This window comes from Cupressus sempervirens, chromosome 1, assembly GCF_028749045.1.
Source record: "Cupressus sempervirens isolate cs-2001-9-10 chromosome 1, ASM2874904v1, whole genome shotgun sequence".
In the NCBI taxonomy this organism is placed as follows: Eukaryota; Viridiplantae; Streptophyta; class Pinopsida; order Cupressales; family Cupressaceae; genus Cupressus; species Cupressus sempervirens.
Window position 1 is genome coordinate 298,321,847 of NC_143118.1, and position 16,572 is coordinate 298,338,418.

Here is a 16,572-nt window from a genome sequence, read left to right on the forward strand (position 1 = left end):
TGTTATACTTTCTTACTTTTAAAAAAAAATAAAAAAATGTTTAGCAAACTTAGTGAAACTTTAGGTTAATTCTTTTGGATCCCTTGGCGGGGCATTACATCTGGTATCAGAGCCCGAGTTTCTACATTGGGAGCTCTGGGTATATTGGAACGCCACTAGTGTTAACTAGTTGAATAATAATGCAAACCTTAAACTAAAACTTGAAACTAGTTGAACTAAAACAGTATATAAACTATTAGTTACCTATTTTTTTCATACTTCAACACTCAAAACTTCAAAACTGAAATTATACTTAAACTAAAATTATAGGTAAACTGAAAATTGAAAATATCTTGTTTGCAAAACATGTGTCTTTTATCTATGTATTTCAGTAGTATGTTTCATGGTTATTTTTAGCATCTTGTGTCTTGGATATTATTGTAGGATGGTATCTGGGACGAGATCTTCCGTTAGGGGCCGTAGCCTTGGCCGTGGCAGAGGCCGTGGACGAGGCAGAGATGTTAGTGTTCATGAGTCTATCCATGAGAGCCCCATTCAGGAAGAGAATAGGGAAGAGCATGTCAGTGAGCATCAGGAAGAGAACCATGAAGAGGGACATGCCGACTCTAAGGAGGTTGATCTGAGGCAAATGATGCGAACCCTTATTGATTGCTTACCTCCTGTTCTTGAGCAGGATAGAGCACACCAGGTTGGACATGAGCATAGACGCAGATCTAGGAGTCCTCAGAGGGATCGACATAGATTCATAGTATCTTCTTAGATGAAGGACCTTCATAGGTCCAAGATCAAGCCCTTTAATGGGCAAGGTTTGGGGTATGTAGCTGAGTAGTGGCTTATTGCCCTTGACACGATTTTTGCTATGCAGGACTTTGACAGTAATGTCAAAGCGAGGTTTGCCATTACCAATCTAGAGTTATTTGGAGCCACCTGGTGGACTATTGAGGAGAAGAAGTTGGGCATTGACATGGGTAGTGTCACTTGGGAGATTTTCCTGGAGAGTTTTCATGAGCGATTCCTACCAGAGGAATGGAAGCACCATAGAGTAGATGAGTTCCATAACCTGAGACAGTTCACTATGACTGTTGTAGAGTATGAGCGCAAGTTCTATGAGCTCATGCCTTTTTCGGGATTCAATGACAACCCAGCACAGTTGGCACAACATTTCATTCGAGGCTTGAAAAACCATTTTATTGGGGGTGTTAAGGTATTTGAGCCTAAGACCCTCAAGGATGCGGTACATCGAGCTATCCTGGTAGAGCAGAGTGTCAACTTTGGGCAAGGAGGATTTGTGGGAGCGCCTACTATAGCAGGATCTAAGGGCAACCACAATTTCGGTGGAATCAGGAAGCCTTCTTTCCCTAGGAGGAATCAATATTCTTAGCAGCATTCTCAGCAGCAGCCTCAGCAGCATAAGGGATTTTACCCTCAGGCACAGAGTGGTGGCGGTGGATCCAACTCTAGGATCAATCGCAATGCTCAACGTAATAGACAGAATCAGCAATCTCGGCCTGCATAGAGCAGCCAGTCTTTTGATAGCAGGGGTAGCCACTAGTGGTTGAATGCACCACCTATAGGGAGAGGATTTGGTAGAGGCACGAGATGTTATTCGTGTGGACAGATTGGTCATATTGTAGCATACTGCCCACAGCGAGCATCTCAGTATTCAGGACCCAGGCTAGCAGCATCTGAGCCTACAGTCAGAAATACAGGTGGATCTCATAGAGTATTTGCAGCGGTGGATCACCGTCAGGCAGACCATCAGGGGATAGTAGTTGAGACTACAGGAGCTATTCGAGGTACACCTCTCTCTATATTATTTGATTCAGGTGCTACAGATTCTTTCATTTCTCCATCTCTAGTTGAAAAGTGTAAGCTGGAGTCGGTTAAGCAAGATCATGGTTGGCAAGTGGAACTAGCCTCAGGCGCTAAGGTTTCCACAGATTCTGTAGTTCATAAGTGTGGACTTAGCATAGGAGGGTTTGAGACTTCGGTCGATTTTTGAGTTATTCCTCTTGGCTCCTACGATGTGGTCTTAGGTATGGATTGGCTTGGCTCTCATAGGGATAGTATAGAGTGCAGAAAGAAGACCATTATGTGTCAAGACGACCAAGGGAAGGATGTTGAGATTGTGGGGATACCAAGGCCTATATCCCTACAAATGATCTCTGCTATGCAACTAAAGCAAAGCTTTCGTAAGGGATGTTAGGTATTTTCCGTTACGGTAAATGAGCTAGATGAGGAAGAATCTATGAGGAAGACCCTAGATCACCCTATTTTACAGGAGTATGCTGATGTCTTTTCGAGTGAGATTCCAGGCATGCCTCCGAAGAGAGGCATTGATTTTAGCATTGAGCTCACTCTAGGAGCGGAACCTATCTCTAGAGCTCCTTACCATATGACCACTCAAGAGCTAAGTGAGTTGCGTTTGCAGTTAGAGGAACTTTTGGCCAAGGGTAGTATTCGACCTAGTGTATCACCATGGGGAGCTCCAGTGCTCTTTGTGAAGAAGAAGGATGGTTCTTTGCGCCTTTGCATTGATTACAGATAGCTGAATAAGGTGACAATAAAGAACAGGTATCCTTTACCAAGGATTGATGATTTATTTGATCAGATCAAGGGGGCTACAGTGTTCTCTAAGATTGATCTTAAGTCAGGATACCATCAACTTCACATCAAGGAGGCTAATATTCATAAGACCGCCTTTTGAACTCGCTACGGGCATTATGAGTTCACAGTGGTACCCTTTGGGCTGACGAACGCTCCATCAGTTTTCATGTGCTTAATGAATGGGGTGTTCCGTTCCTATCTTGATAGATTTGTTCTTGTGTTCCTTGATGATATTCTGATATATTCTAGGTCCCAAAAGGAACATGAGGAACATTTGAGTTTAGTTTTGCAGTGCTTGAGAGATAATCAACTTTATGCCAATGCGGCAAAGTGTGATTTCTTTCAATCAGAGATACAGTATTTGGGACACGTTATTTCAGGCGAAGGTATCTCTGTAGACCCTGCGAAGATCCAGGAAATAATAGATTGGCCTGCACCCACTACTGTGTCAGAGATTCGTAGTTTCATGGGTCTAGTTGGGTATTATCGCAGATTTGTTCAAAACTTCTCCAGAATAGCACACCCTATTACCTCCCTTCAGAGGAAAGGAAAGAAGTTTCTTTGGACAGAAAAGTGTGTAGAAGCTTTTCAGAAACTCAAAGAGCTTCTGACCAGTGCACCGATCTTAGCAGTACCTGATCCAGAAGGTGATTTCATGGTGTGTACAGATGCTTCCCTTGAGGGTATTGGAGCAGTTCTAATGCAGAATGGTCGAGTGATTGCATATGAATCACGCAAACTCAAGGATCATGAGTTGAATTATCCTACACATGACCTTGATTTAGTAGCAGTAGTTCATGCCTTAGTGAGACGGAGAAATTTCTTGTTGGGACACAGATTTGAACTACATAGCGATCATCGTAGTCTTCAGTACATATTCACGCAGCCTAATCTAAATGCTAGGCAAAGGCGTTGGATGGAGTTTTTGTGCGAGTATGACTTTGAGGTAAAGTATATCCAGGGGAAGGAGAATATTGTAGTTGATGCTTTGAGTCGCAGGAAACATGTGATATCATCTATGACTCTTAGTGTCAATTTGAGGTGTCAGATACTTCAGGCACTCCCCACTGATTCATGGTATCTGGAGGTGTGCAGTGAGATCAATTCAGGGAGACCCTTGGAGGGTAAGTTTTTAGGCTATGTCCTAGAGTCAGATGGCCTTTTGAGACTTTCAGGAAGGATCTATGTGCCGCTACTGGATGAGCTTCGCATATTGATCCTATCAGAGGCCCATCGTGCACCTTACTCAGCACATCCAGGTGTCAAGAAGATGCATGCAGATTTGCGACGTTTATTCTATTGGTCTGGGATGAAGCGCGACATTGCTGATTTTGTGGCTAGATGTCTTGAGTTTCAGAGAGTCAAGGCAGAACACCAACATCCGGTAGGACTTTTGCAACCGAATCTCATTCCTTCATGGAAGTGGGACATCATCTCTATGGATTTCATAGTAGGATTACCTATGACTCTTCGTCGTCATGATGCTATCATGGTCACCGTTGACCGATTGACCAAGGTGGCACATTTTGTACCAATTAGGTCTTCCTACACTGTAGCTTCAGTAGCTAATGTCTTCATGTGTGACATTGTGAGACTACATGGTATTCCTCGAAAGATCATTTCTGATAGGGATCATATTTTCACTTCCGCATTTTGGACATCACTACAGCATGATTTTGGAGCGCAGTTGAACTTCAGTTCAGCATATCACCCAGAGACAGATGGGCAGACGGAGAGAGTGAATCAGGTTCTTGAAGATATGTTGAGGATGTACGTGATGGATAGGCAAACTCATTGGGAGGACTATCTCTATCTAGTGGAGTTTGCTTACAACAACGGGTATCACAGTTCTATTGGCATGGCACCTTTCCAAGCCTTATATGGACGCCCTTGTCGTACACCTTTGAGTTGGGATAGCCTTGAGGATCGCATCCTGTTGGGCCCAGAGATGCTTCGTGACATGGAGCAACAGGTGGTGCGTATTTGAGAGCACCTGACAATGGCACAGGATAGGCAGAAGAAGTATGCTGATGCACATAGGTTAGATAAGCAGTTTACTGTGGGAGAGAAGGTTTTCTTGAGAGTGCGTCTGCGGAAGAGTCCAATCCGTTATGGAAAGGGCTCAAAGCTAGCACCTCGCTTTGTGGGACCATTCGATATTCTTGAGAGGATTGGTCCAGTTGCCTATCGTCTTGCTTTACCGCCCAGCCTTGCTCGCATTCACGATGTTTTCCATGTTTTAGTACTTAGACAGTATATTCCTGATGTTGTACATATTCTTGATTGGAATGCATTGCAGGTAGAGGACGGGCAGCTGGCTTTGGAGCCAATACGTATTCTGGAGCAGTGGGAGTTGACCCTCAGGGGTCGAACCATAGAGTAGGTAAGGGTCCAATGGGACCCTACTGATGACTCTTCAGCTACATGGGAGGATGCATCTAGATTATGGGATTTATATCCCTATTTGGTTATAGGCTTCTAGGAGTAAGCCTAAGTCTAGGGGGGGTGGATGTAGTGCCTGCCCCTAGTCTACATTTTCGAGCTACATTTATGATATGATTGCCAAACTCTTTTAGGCCAATTTATGTTTGATGAGTAGTATTATTATTTTAGAGATTATCATATGATGTTTACACTCAGTTTATTATATGATGAGATTACTTGGTACTCTATATTTCATGCATGTCTGATGATTATTCAATGGTTTCAGTTATCGAGGATGATTAGTTAGATGGTTTATTATTTTAGGTGCTTCTTATGGATACTTACCCCATACTGCATGTGTATGGTGTGCATGTTGTTTTATTTATGTATGGTGTTTCTGATATGGTTAAGGAAGGGAGTCATAGTCACCTGCTAGTCGGGATCTACACGATGCACCATTTCTTGACATTGTCTATTTAGCTTAGAATATTGTGTTTGTACATGCATGAATTTTATGCAGGTTGTAGGTACCGGGTATCGACTTCCCTGAATTGTCCGGATGAGCGTACCCTATCGCACTGTCTCAATGGTAAGAGAGGGGAGATAAACTCTTAAGTCCAAATCCTAAACCCTTTAGCCAATTGTCCTAATTGATAATTAGGACAAGTATCTGAGTTAGGTACCCTCCGAATGCATCAAATGATGTAATTTCATGATTATAACCCTTTTTGTTTGATATGGTATGTATTTTTCTATGATGGGTTTTCGTATGTTGCTTTATGAGTCCTTGGTGTATTTTCTACTAAATAAGTCTAATTAAAAAAAAAGATTAATTAATGATTTAATTAAATAGAGAATTATTATGATATCTTTATATTTAATTAATTAATTAATTAATTAAAAGAATTAAATTTGGAGATTAAAATTCAAGGATAATTTAGAACAGGATAATATTTATTTAATTTAATAATAATATATTTGGAGTTCATTTTTAAAAAAATGCTAAATATTATTGTTATTTAAATTAATTAAATATGTTATCAATTAAGTTCTAAAATAAATTAAAAGTTGAAAGATATTAATTTATTAAGAATTTTAGATCGCATGATCTAAACATGAGTTTAAATATAAGAATTAAATTAAAAGATTAAATTATAGAAATTAATAATGTTATTTTAATTTCTTAAAAGTGCACATAAGATTTAAAGTAATAAATTAATTAAGAATAGAAGTCAAGTGAAATATTAAATAAAGTTATTTAATAATTCAACTTAATGTGCATGAAAGTTGAATGCAAAAGAATAAGAAAAGATAATAAAAGTTAATTTGGAGTTAACTGAGTTGGGCAAAGAGTCTTCTCGAGTAAATGCACAATTAGTGCCCCGATTTGAGGGGAAATTCTTTATCACAACTTTGGGGGTTCATTTTTGAGATAGACGAATTTGGACGGGAATTATTGGGAGACAATTTTTGGAAGCAAATTTCAGAAGGCTGATACTAAGAAAGTTTTCTAGAGGAAGGTTATTGAGGAGAGCGAATTCTCATACAGTTCCTGGAGATTGCATAATAGCATTAGGATCAGGTAGGGTCTTGTGTTTTTTGATTATCCATTAAATACACAATTATCCTTTCCTACCTTCTTCGTGTCTGGGGTTTGTAGATTTGAATTCTCTGTGATGAAAGTGTTAACTGTTCAATATTATGAATTTATTAATTTCTCTTCAATAATTTCTGTATCCATGGAGACTGGATGAATTATTAGGACCCTTATTTTCTTGATTTAGAAATTAAGATTTGATTAGGTAAGGGTTTTGGGTGTCAAATTGAAAGTTTTAAATTTAAAATTTTAAAAAAAAAAAGAATATATATATACATATATATTCCCTTTGGAGGAAATTGTTTTAATATAATTAAACTAAAACTAATTAAAAATAAAACTTAATTTTTTTTAAAAAAATAATGTTAAAAAAAATATATAAAACAAAATATATAAAAAAAATATATATATATATAAAATATTTGAAGTGGGGCGGGGCCACCACTTCCCACGCCCCACAGCCACACTGCCGCGGCAGGTGGTACTGCTGCCTGCGGCAGCAGTAACACCTGCGGCCGCAGGAAATGGCAGGCCGACGGGCCTTTAAACACGCTGTTCTTTTTAAAAAAATAATAATAATAAAATAAATTTCGACTTACGTTTTGTAAATTGATTTTTAAAAAAAAAAATGTTTTAATTAATATTATTATATTTTAATTTAAAATTTATTAAATTTTAAATTATATTGGAATTATTATTATTATTTATTAATAATTTTATAAATAAATAAATTATTAATAAATATAATATGATTTTTTTTATGTATCACTAATTAATTTTATTTAAAGTTTGATTTAAAAAAAAGATTAATTAAAATCGAAAACTTGTTTAAGCAAGTTTAATATTAGAATACTGTTTTCAATAAAAGTATAGATTATTATAATCAAAGATCAACAAGTATTCTTATTAATTTAAATATTACCCTCGGATTGTTTTAGGACTTTGACTTAAGAAAAATTAGGGGTAATTAGGTGTTTCATTTGGATATAGGAACGGGATAATTGGTAAAGGTGAACTATGGGTTCTATCTATTTAAAACATACGTTCAACTGGAAATGGAAACCTCACATTAACTCAATAGTATATTATCAACCAAGTTGAACTATAAAACTTTTTACTTGAATATAAACATTGAAAACTGAAACTTTATTGTTTAACTCAACTGTATGTTTTCAAATCAAAACCAATTGTGTGACTATGATGTTTTCTATATATTTTCTATGCTTTTAGTGTTATGGGGTTGGTTTAGCTTTGACCAGTTTAGGATGTTACCAGAGGCTCGGGGTTTGTGAATGTGAGGCTAGGATGATTTGTTCTCGATCTTTTCAAACCAACCAAGGTAATGTGATAGTATGCTCTATGATGGATGTATTTATTGTTTGTTATTGCTTTCCAGTTTCCTTGTGTAAAGCTAAGGTGTATGTACTTGAGAATACCTAACTTAACCATTTTTGAGTCTCGATCAGTTATATTTGATAACCATTTCTGAGTCTCGATCAGTTATACTTGTATTACTTTCTGGTTGCTCATTAGAGAACCATTGGATTTTGTGACTTATCATTGATGCCTTCAGTTGCTGATAGAGAACTGTCGTGATTACATGATTACTATTTGATGTTATCTATTGCTCATGAAGAACTGATATATTTTTGTGGATTATCTTTTTATGATGTTTTTCAGTTGCTCGTATAGGACTAAGATGGTTTTATTATGATTCTTTGATTTACGAGTTCATGAGCTAGGGTAGGTTATCTATGTGTAGAGTCGGGAAGTGGCTTGCAATGGGGGTCGGAGCCCTAAGAGGCTGCCTTGAGAAACCCATTGTAAGTTGTTTTTAATAAGTGAAAACATTTACACTAAATGAGAGAAAATGAACCTAACAAGATAATTGTATGTTCTCTCCCATGCCATGAGTGCTAGTAAAGACTAGTATGGGGTAGAGAGGATGCTTGGTTACGACCTTGCATTCCATAGTATGCCTCGTCAGTATGAGAGGATACTAGTGGCCGCAAGATCAGTAGGGACCCGGGATTGCTCGGGTAACTTCTACGTGAATTTTGCGATGACACTTTCCCACTTGCATATTAGGTTTCCTACGTGTCTTGTGGTACCTCTGGGAGTTAGATGTCGATCTTTTTAGGAACCCTTGAGTTAGCATACTTATAGGATTTCCTGGACTTAGAGAGTGTTTTTGATTATAGGTTTCATTATCCTATTTGGGACTTGAGACTATCTCCTCAGCGCGGTGGGAGTGGACCATTTAGGTTCCACATGGTCGGGTGGTAGTGCTTTTACTCTTACCATTGAGATCCGTTCCGTGGTCACCGTGGCTGGAGTTTTCGTGATTGGCATTTACCTTCACTATGTTCTTGGATTATTATGATGGATGGTTAGATTTTATGATAGATGTTTTATCATTATGGATGTATCATGTATGGTGAATAGTTTCATATATTTTTCTTTATTTTGTATCATGGATTTGAGGATGTTGTATATTGAACTTTACATATGTATATTCTTTTAAGCCTTTCATACCCTGTGACTTGTACAGTGGATGATTGAGCATTCCGAATTAATTTTCCAAGAGGCATTCGGAACAAATATATAATATGGACATGAGACTTCTGATTATTCTTTCATATTTATGTGGTATTTGTTAGACTTAGAATTAATTAAATTTAAACGTGACTCAATGTCTTGGGATCTTTAAGAAATGTAACTTGCAATGTATGTTTGTCGATGATTACATGTTATTGCTTCCACTACTATGTGTTTGATGTGTATGTTATACTTTCTTACTTTTAAATTTTTTTTTAAAAAAAAAAAAATGTTTAGCAAACTTAGTGAAACTTTAGGTTAATTCTTTTGGATCCCTTGGCGGGGCATTACACTATCCACACACTTAAGATCTTCAAGGTCTAATGATAATTTGATATAGAGGCCCCTATATTTACCTTCAAGGATCTTATTTCAACTCAAAGGATTCAAAATAGGCTGGTACACCCCTCAAGGAACCAAGAACATCTCAAAGATTTCAATAGAGAACCTGACATTTAGGCAACTAAGACAACATCTTCATTCACAAAATTTGATTTCTATGTCTGATTAAATTATTCATAACTTTTAATCCTAAAATTTTCCTACCAAAACCTTTGACCAAAGTATTTAAAATTAGGAATACTAAAACATATACAAATCCAAGCTAAAAATAATAAATCCATTACAAGTTATAGTCTCTACACATAGACCCCTATCATTAATTAGAAGTAAAACTAGTAACCCTACATATGGAATCTAATAACTTCCTCAAAATGGCTCGAAATGAGACCAATTTCACATTGATCTTACATGAATTTATTTTCATAATATGTAAGCCATTAATCCTTCCAATTCATAAATAGTTCTACAAGCATAAATCATGTTTGCAACTTCAACGTAAATCCTTAAAAACAAGTCTCCATTAAAATAAACATAACATACACATATCTAAATGAAAATGAATCAAACCAATTGATAATGAAATCTAGTTTGCATATCGGTCAAATGAATATAACTAGACTTTTTGTTTCATTAAAATGTGTTTGTACCAAACATTAAAATTTGATTGCAGTTGGGCATCCTCAAATCTGAAAATAACCACTTTTACAAAAAATTACATAACTTCTAAGAAATACTTAACCAAAAAGAGAAAGAATATTATTAATCTTAATATTCAAATGTAGAGGATATACATGGGTTCTAGGTTGTAAATGGCCATACAAGACCTGGAACCAACACAAAAATAATTAACACCAATCAAAATGACAAGTTTTTAAGAAACTAATTGTTTCAAAATGACCTCTTATTATTCTAATTCATTTATCTCTATTTTTAATGACCAATAAAATTATTTTATAGTGGATGTGGTGATTTACAACTTCCAAACTACCTTTTAAATCAACCCATTACATTCTTTTAACCCTTTTGCACTTTTAGCAACATTTTATGAACTTTATGCACTTTTGCATTAAAAATTTAATATAAACCCAACCTAGACCAAAATTATGACTCAAATGAATTTAGATGGATGCAAATATATCCATTCACCCATTAAATAAACATTTTGACATTATTGATTATATTAAGACCTCCTTTTACAATTTTGACAACTTAGTACTAATGACTTCTCTAGCCTTTACATCTTGACTCAAAAGAATCAAATACATTATAAATGGCTCAAATGAATTTAAATATATCACATAAGATATATTATCCTCCTTGTGTTCTTGTTTCTTAGGTGCTCTTGTGCTAGAAGATCTAGTGGATGATCTTATGGAGGCTGTAATCATGATCAATAGAATAAGGATGAGGCTAGAAGTAGTAGTAAACCAAAGGGGAAATGATTCCAATCATTTCCATGATTAGAACAATAGAGATCAAAGAGGAAGAGGTAGGGGAAAATGATTTGGAAGAGGAGGTTTCTATGGGAAATGTTTTTCACTATAGAGAAGAAGGGCATAAAGGATTGGAATGTTTCCACTGCCAAGGAAGGACATATTGAAGAACAGAAGACCAAGCTAGAGTTGCACATGTTGATGAAGATGCCAAATCATCACAATATAAAGATGCTAAAAGGGGAGAATTCTTATGGTGAGAATAAACTGATGAATGAAGGAGCTTGTTTCGTACAAGGTGTAGATCTAAAGATAAGTATTCTGATGTGATCATTAATGGTGGAAGTACTATGACAATCTAGTGTCATAAATGATGGTCATGAAGTTGAAGCTAAAGAGAAAGGAAAAACTACATCCATAGCATATTGCTTTGGTGCAAGATGACCACAAGGTCATGGTCAATGAGCAGTTCCTAGTAAAGTTCAAGATTGGAAGCTACCAAAATGAGGTACTATGTAATATCCTACCTATGGACATATGCCACATGTTGTTGGGTAGGTCGTGATAGTTTGACAAGCATGCTGTACATGATGGAAAAGAAAACACCTGCACTCTAACCAAGGATGGACTGAAACATAAGTTGAATCCATTGAAGGATAAAGATGAAAAAGTATGTAATGCTACCATAATATATTTTGCTGATGAAAAAGAGTTTCTCAATGGTATGAAGCATGAGCATATGTGTTTCTCTATAATTCTAAAAGATAGTAAAGAAAAAGTAGAGGAGGTGCTCACATAAGTTGTAGATATGTTGGGAGAGTTTTTTGATATTGTATCAGATAATGTACCTAATGGATTTCACCCAATGAGGAAGATCAGTCACCAAATGCATTTGGTTCCAAGAGCCAATTTTTGAAACAAGGCAACACACAAAATGACACCAATAGAAAGTGAAAAGTTGAACAAACAAGTTCATGAGTTGTTGTAGAATGGGTTGATTTAGGAGAGTTTGAGTCCATGTGATGTACCAACAGTATTAGCACCAAAAAATAATGGAGAATGAAGGATGTGCATAGATTCTCGTGCTATCAAAAAGATCACAATCAAGTACATATTTTCATTGCCAAGGACAAATGATATTATGGACTATTTGAATGGAGTTGAGTATTTCACAAAGATAGATTTGAAGAGTGAGTACCATAAGATTTGTATCAGAGAAGGTGAGGAGTAGAAGACTACTTTCAAGACAAGAGAAGGACTATATGAGCGGTTAGTCGTGCATTTTGGGCTAACTAATACATTGAGAACTTTCATGAGGCTCATGAATGAGGTACTAAAGGAGTTTCTAGGTAATTTTTTCATTGTTTACCTAGATAATATTTTAATATTTAGTAAGAGTAGCATGTTTTAGTACTTCCTAATTTTAACAAGGTGTTTCAAGTAGATTATGATGCTAGTGGTACTGCAATAGGAGCTTTTTGAAGCCAAGAAGGTAGACTTGTTGCATATTTTAGTGAGAAATTGAATGATGCAAAAAGAAAATATTATGTTTATGATCATGAATTTTATGATATAGTTCAAGCATTGAAGAAGTGGAGACACTATATTCTTCCTAAGGAGTTTGTTTTGTATACTAATCATGAAGCTTTGCAATATTTGAATAGTCAAAGAAAATTGAACCAAAGGCATTTGAAGTGGGTTAAGCTTTTGTAGAGTTATACATTTATTTTGAAACATAGGAGTGGGAAGTATAACAAAGTTGTAGATGATCTTAGTAGAGGAAAAATTTTGCTAACATAAATGCATATAAAGGTGGTTGGGTTCAAGGAACTCAGTACTTTATATCCAGATGATCTTGATTTTGGTGAAGTGTGGAAGGCTTATGCAGAACTAGTTACACTTGACAAGACAAAGTGGTTGGATTTCATGATCCAATATAGTATGTTCTTTAAAGGAAGCCAATTGTACATTCCTATAAGTTCAATGAGAGAGAATATCAAGGAGAAGTATAGCGGAGGATTGGCTAGACATTTTGTTAAAGATAAAACCATAGCTTTGGTTGTTGAGAACTATTATTGGCCACAATTGCAACAAGATGTGAAGAAGTTTGTATAGAGTTGTAGAATATGTCAGGTGGTGAAAGGAGTGAAGTAGAATATAGGTTTGTATCAACCATTACCTATACCTGAGAAGCCACGGGAGGATGTCAGCATCGATTTTGTTCTTGGATTACCGAGGACACAGTGAGGGCATGATTCTATTTTTGTGGTGGTTGATAGGTTTTCAAAGATGAAACATTTTATTTCCATCAAGAAGGCTAGTGATGTTCATGTGCCAGAGTTATTGTTTAGAGAAGACTACATCATCTACCAAAGAGTATAGTTTCATATCAAGATACCAAATTTATTGGGTATTTCTAGTGTACATTCTGGAAGAAATTGAAGATAGAGTTGAAGTTCAATTTATCACATCATCCACATACTAATGAATAGATAGAAGTTTTGGATTGTAGTTTGGGAAATTTACTAAGATGTTTTCTTGGAGACAAGCCAAAAGGATGGGATATGATTTTTCCACAGGTAGAATTTGCATATAATAATTCTATTGACTGGAGTACTAGTAAATTGTCATTCCAGATTGTATATGGAAGTAGTCCCAAAAATACTTTTGAATTAACATAGTTGGATAAAAGAGAGATAAGTAGTGGGTATGTGCAGGATCATGGTCAACCACACTACAGCCTTAAGTGGTAGTGAAAAACTAGCAAATTAGGGTTATGTCAACTTGACACATAATTTTAAAGTGGTTCTAAATAATCTATAGGAAATTAAATGTAGTTTCTAAACTACTAGGCCTTATCTGGAGAAAAAATAATTTGATTGGTCAAAAGTTTGGATTTTAGTGCAGTACTAAAAAAATTTCAGGGCAAAAATAAAAAGTAGGTGTATGTCTAACCACCTTAATCAAAATCAAATGACAATACTTTTTAATATAATTATAGATATAAAAAGTAGACTCATGCCTAGATGTGACACATATTTTTGGGTATTTTTATTCCAAATAAATAATTAAATATGAATTTTCTACTATAACTTTTCCAAAATAAAAAAACTCTTGTGTCTAACCACCTTAACTAATTGAAAACTTTACCAAATTAATTATTTTTTCTTGATACTAGGTGAAGGATAGGATGTAATGCAACTTTTGGATTTCAAAATTTTTATACCATTTGAAAGTTATAGCTATTTTTCAATCAGTATGTCAATCAACACTTTACAATCATCTTCATGGAAAATTAACTTATAAATACTTATCAAACTCAGAATTTGACAACAATTATATCAATGGAATCTTGAGTGTTATAAAAAGAACCCTTTTTGTTGCACTGAATTTTCATGAAAATAATATTATCAAATGTCTACTCAAAGTCTAAATGTTAGTGAAATCCTTCTCAAACATGTTTTTTGAGTTGACGAAATAGGTGTTGAAAATTTGATTCAAAAGATCATTGTTGAAGAATGAAGAAGATTGATTGCCAAGAGGGAGATTGTTGATAATGAATGTTTTCAATCATTGTTTTCTCACTGATGTCAAACCTACTATTTGTTGGAATGAAAATTTCTTAGAGGATCCAAGTACTATCACTTAGTTGATTAATGAAGAGTATTTAATCAACAAGATGTAAAAAAAGCACTTAAAGGAAAGGTTGAGTTATGGTTTTGTAATAAAGTGCAAGGATAAATTAAGACAATGGTAAAATGATGCATTGGTAATATACTTGAAGATACAAAGGTTGGCCACACTTAGAAACACTGGAAGAATAAGTTGTAACAAGGTTGTGTGCAAAGCTTAAATAAGTTCATTAATGAGTGCTAAGAAAGCTAGTTCATGCCCAACATATTTTTAGTTAGTATCGAGTGATATAGAAGGAGTCGAGAACGTTTAAGTGCGAGAAAAGTAATAGGTGCTGAGCATCAAAAAATTTAGTGGATGCCAAGTGAATCTACAGTAGGTGTTGAGCATTAGTAAAACATAGTTAGTGCTAAGTAACAGAGTATGTGCCAAGCACTAGAATTTCAATAATGTCGATCTATTGCATTATGTAAAAAGTCAAAGATTCGCCAGATCTTAGCTAACAAGTTTGTTACCTTGAATTTTGTGAACCAGATGGAGGATAAGGATGATGAGCTAGTGGCACAAAATTTTAGGTAAACTATTTTTAGGCAAATTCAAGAGGATTCTTCATGATGTTTCTAGAAGAAACAAGATATGGGTTAGATTCATTAAATCCTACCTATTCCATTCAAACTAAAATTAAAGGAGGGAAGAATCAAGTAGGAAAAGAAATTCTAGACTTCTATTTAGGGAACCATAGGCCAAGAAGTTAGAGTTGCTAGGTTGAAGTTGTTGAAAGGGTGCCAAGGAGAAGGTATTGAGAAGAAGGAAGAACAGAGCACAGAGACTTTTCTTCGATAAGTAGTCAGAAAGAAGATTGCACTAGTATATCAAGCATGAAGACTCAAGGAGACAAACCTTGAAAGGAGGACAAGTTGTTAGAGTTGTAGAGACTGAAAGCCAGGTAATGTTGTGAGCTGAATAGAGATCTTAAATCTTCAAGTTAAGTTGTGAGTTGTATAAGGTCAAAACCCCTTGTTGTTACTCTATAACAATTGTATTAGTTAGGGTAAAATCATATGGACTTAGGTTGGTTTAACAACCACTTGTAAATCCTTTAATAGGGTGACATTCCAAGTGAATGTTATAAAGTCCTCTAACCAGGCCCACTTTTAACAAGGTGGTTAAATCCTTTCACCAAGTCACATTTAATAGTGTGTTGTAGCCTTTAATAGGGTAGGCCTTTCATAGGGCATCACTTCAAAAGAGTGAGAATTGAGTAGCATGTTATTGGTGGTTTTTCCCAAATTGGGTTTCCATGTAAATCACTATGTTATGTCTTGATTCTTCATGTGTTATTCTTGCATATTGATTTTCAGTAACTTGCTAAGTAGGAGAGTTTAAGCTTGGATGCATAAAAAATTGAATGGGCTCACTTTACTATAGACCTAAGAACCTTGAATTTTCTTTCAAGGCCAAGCTAACATTGAAAGACACTAAGGAGGTGAAATCAAAGAAAAAGAAAAAGAAAAAACATGCATCCAATGACAACAGTACAAATGAAGAAGATGTGGAACAATTGGAAGCACTACTAGCTAGAAGATTTCAAAGAGGAAAAGGTAAATTCAAAGGTAAGCTTCCTATCATTTGTTTTAATTGCAATGTGTTGATCTTAGATGGATTTTGACAATTGAGTGTCAACACACTTAACCAATTCTTCAGTTGATGTTGAGTATAATACAAAAGTTGAGCTACAGTGTATGTCGAGCTAGAGAATTCAATAGGTGTCAAGTGAACTTCAGGTGCTAAGCAATCTTTAGGTTTCGAGTGAAGTTTAAGTGTTGAGAAAAGTATAGATACTAAGTCACTATAGATGTCGAGTAAAATAAAGTCACTATAGATGCTGAGTGAACCAATTTTCTATATGTGCTGAGTATTAGCAACTAGTAAGTGCAG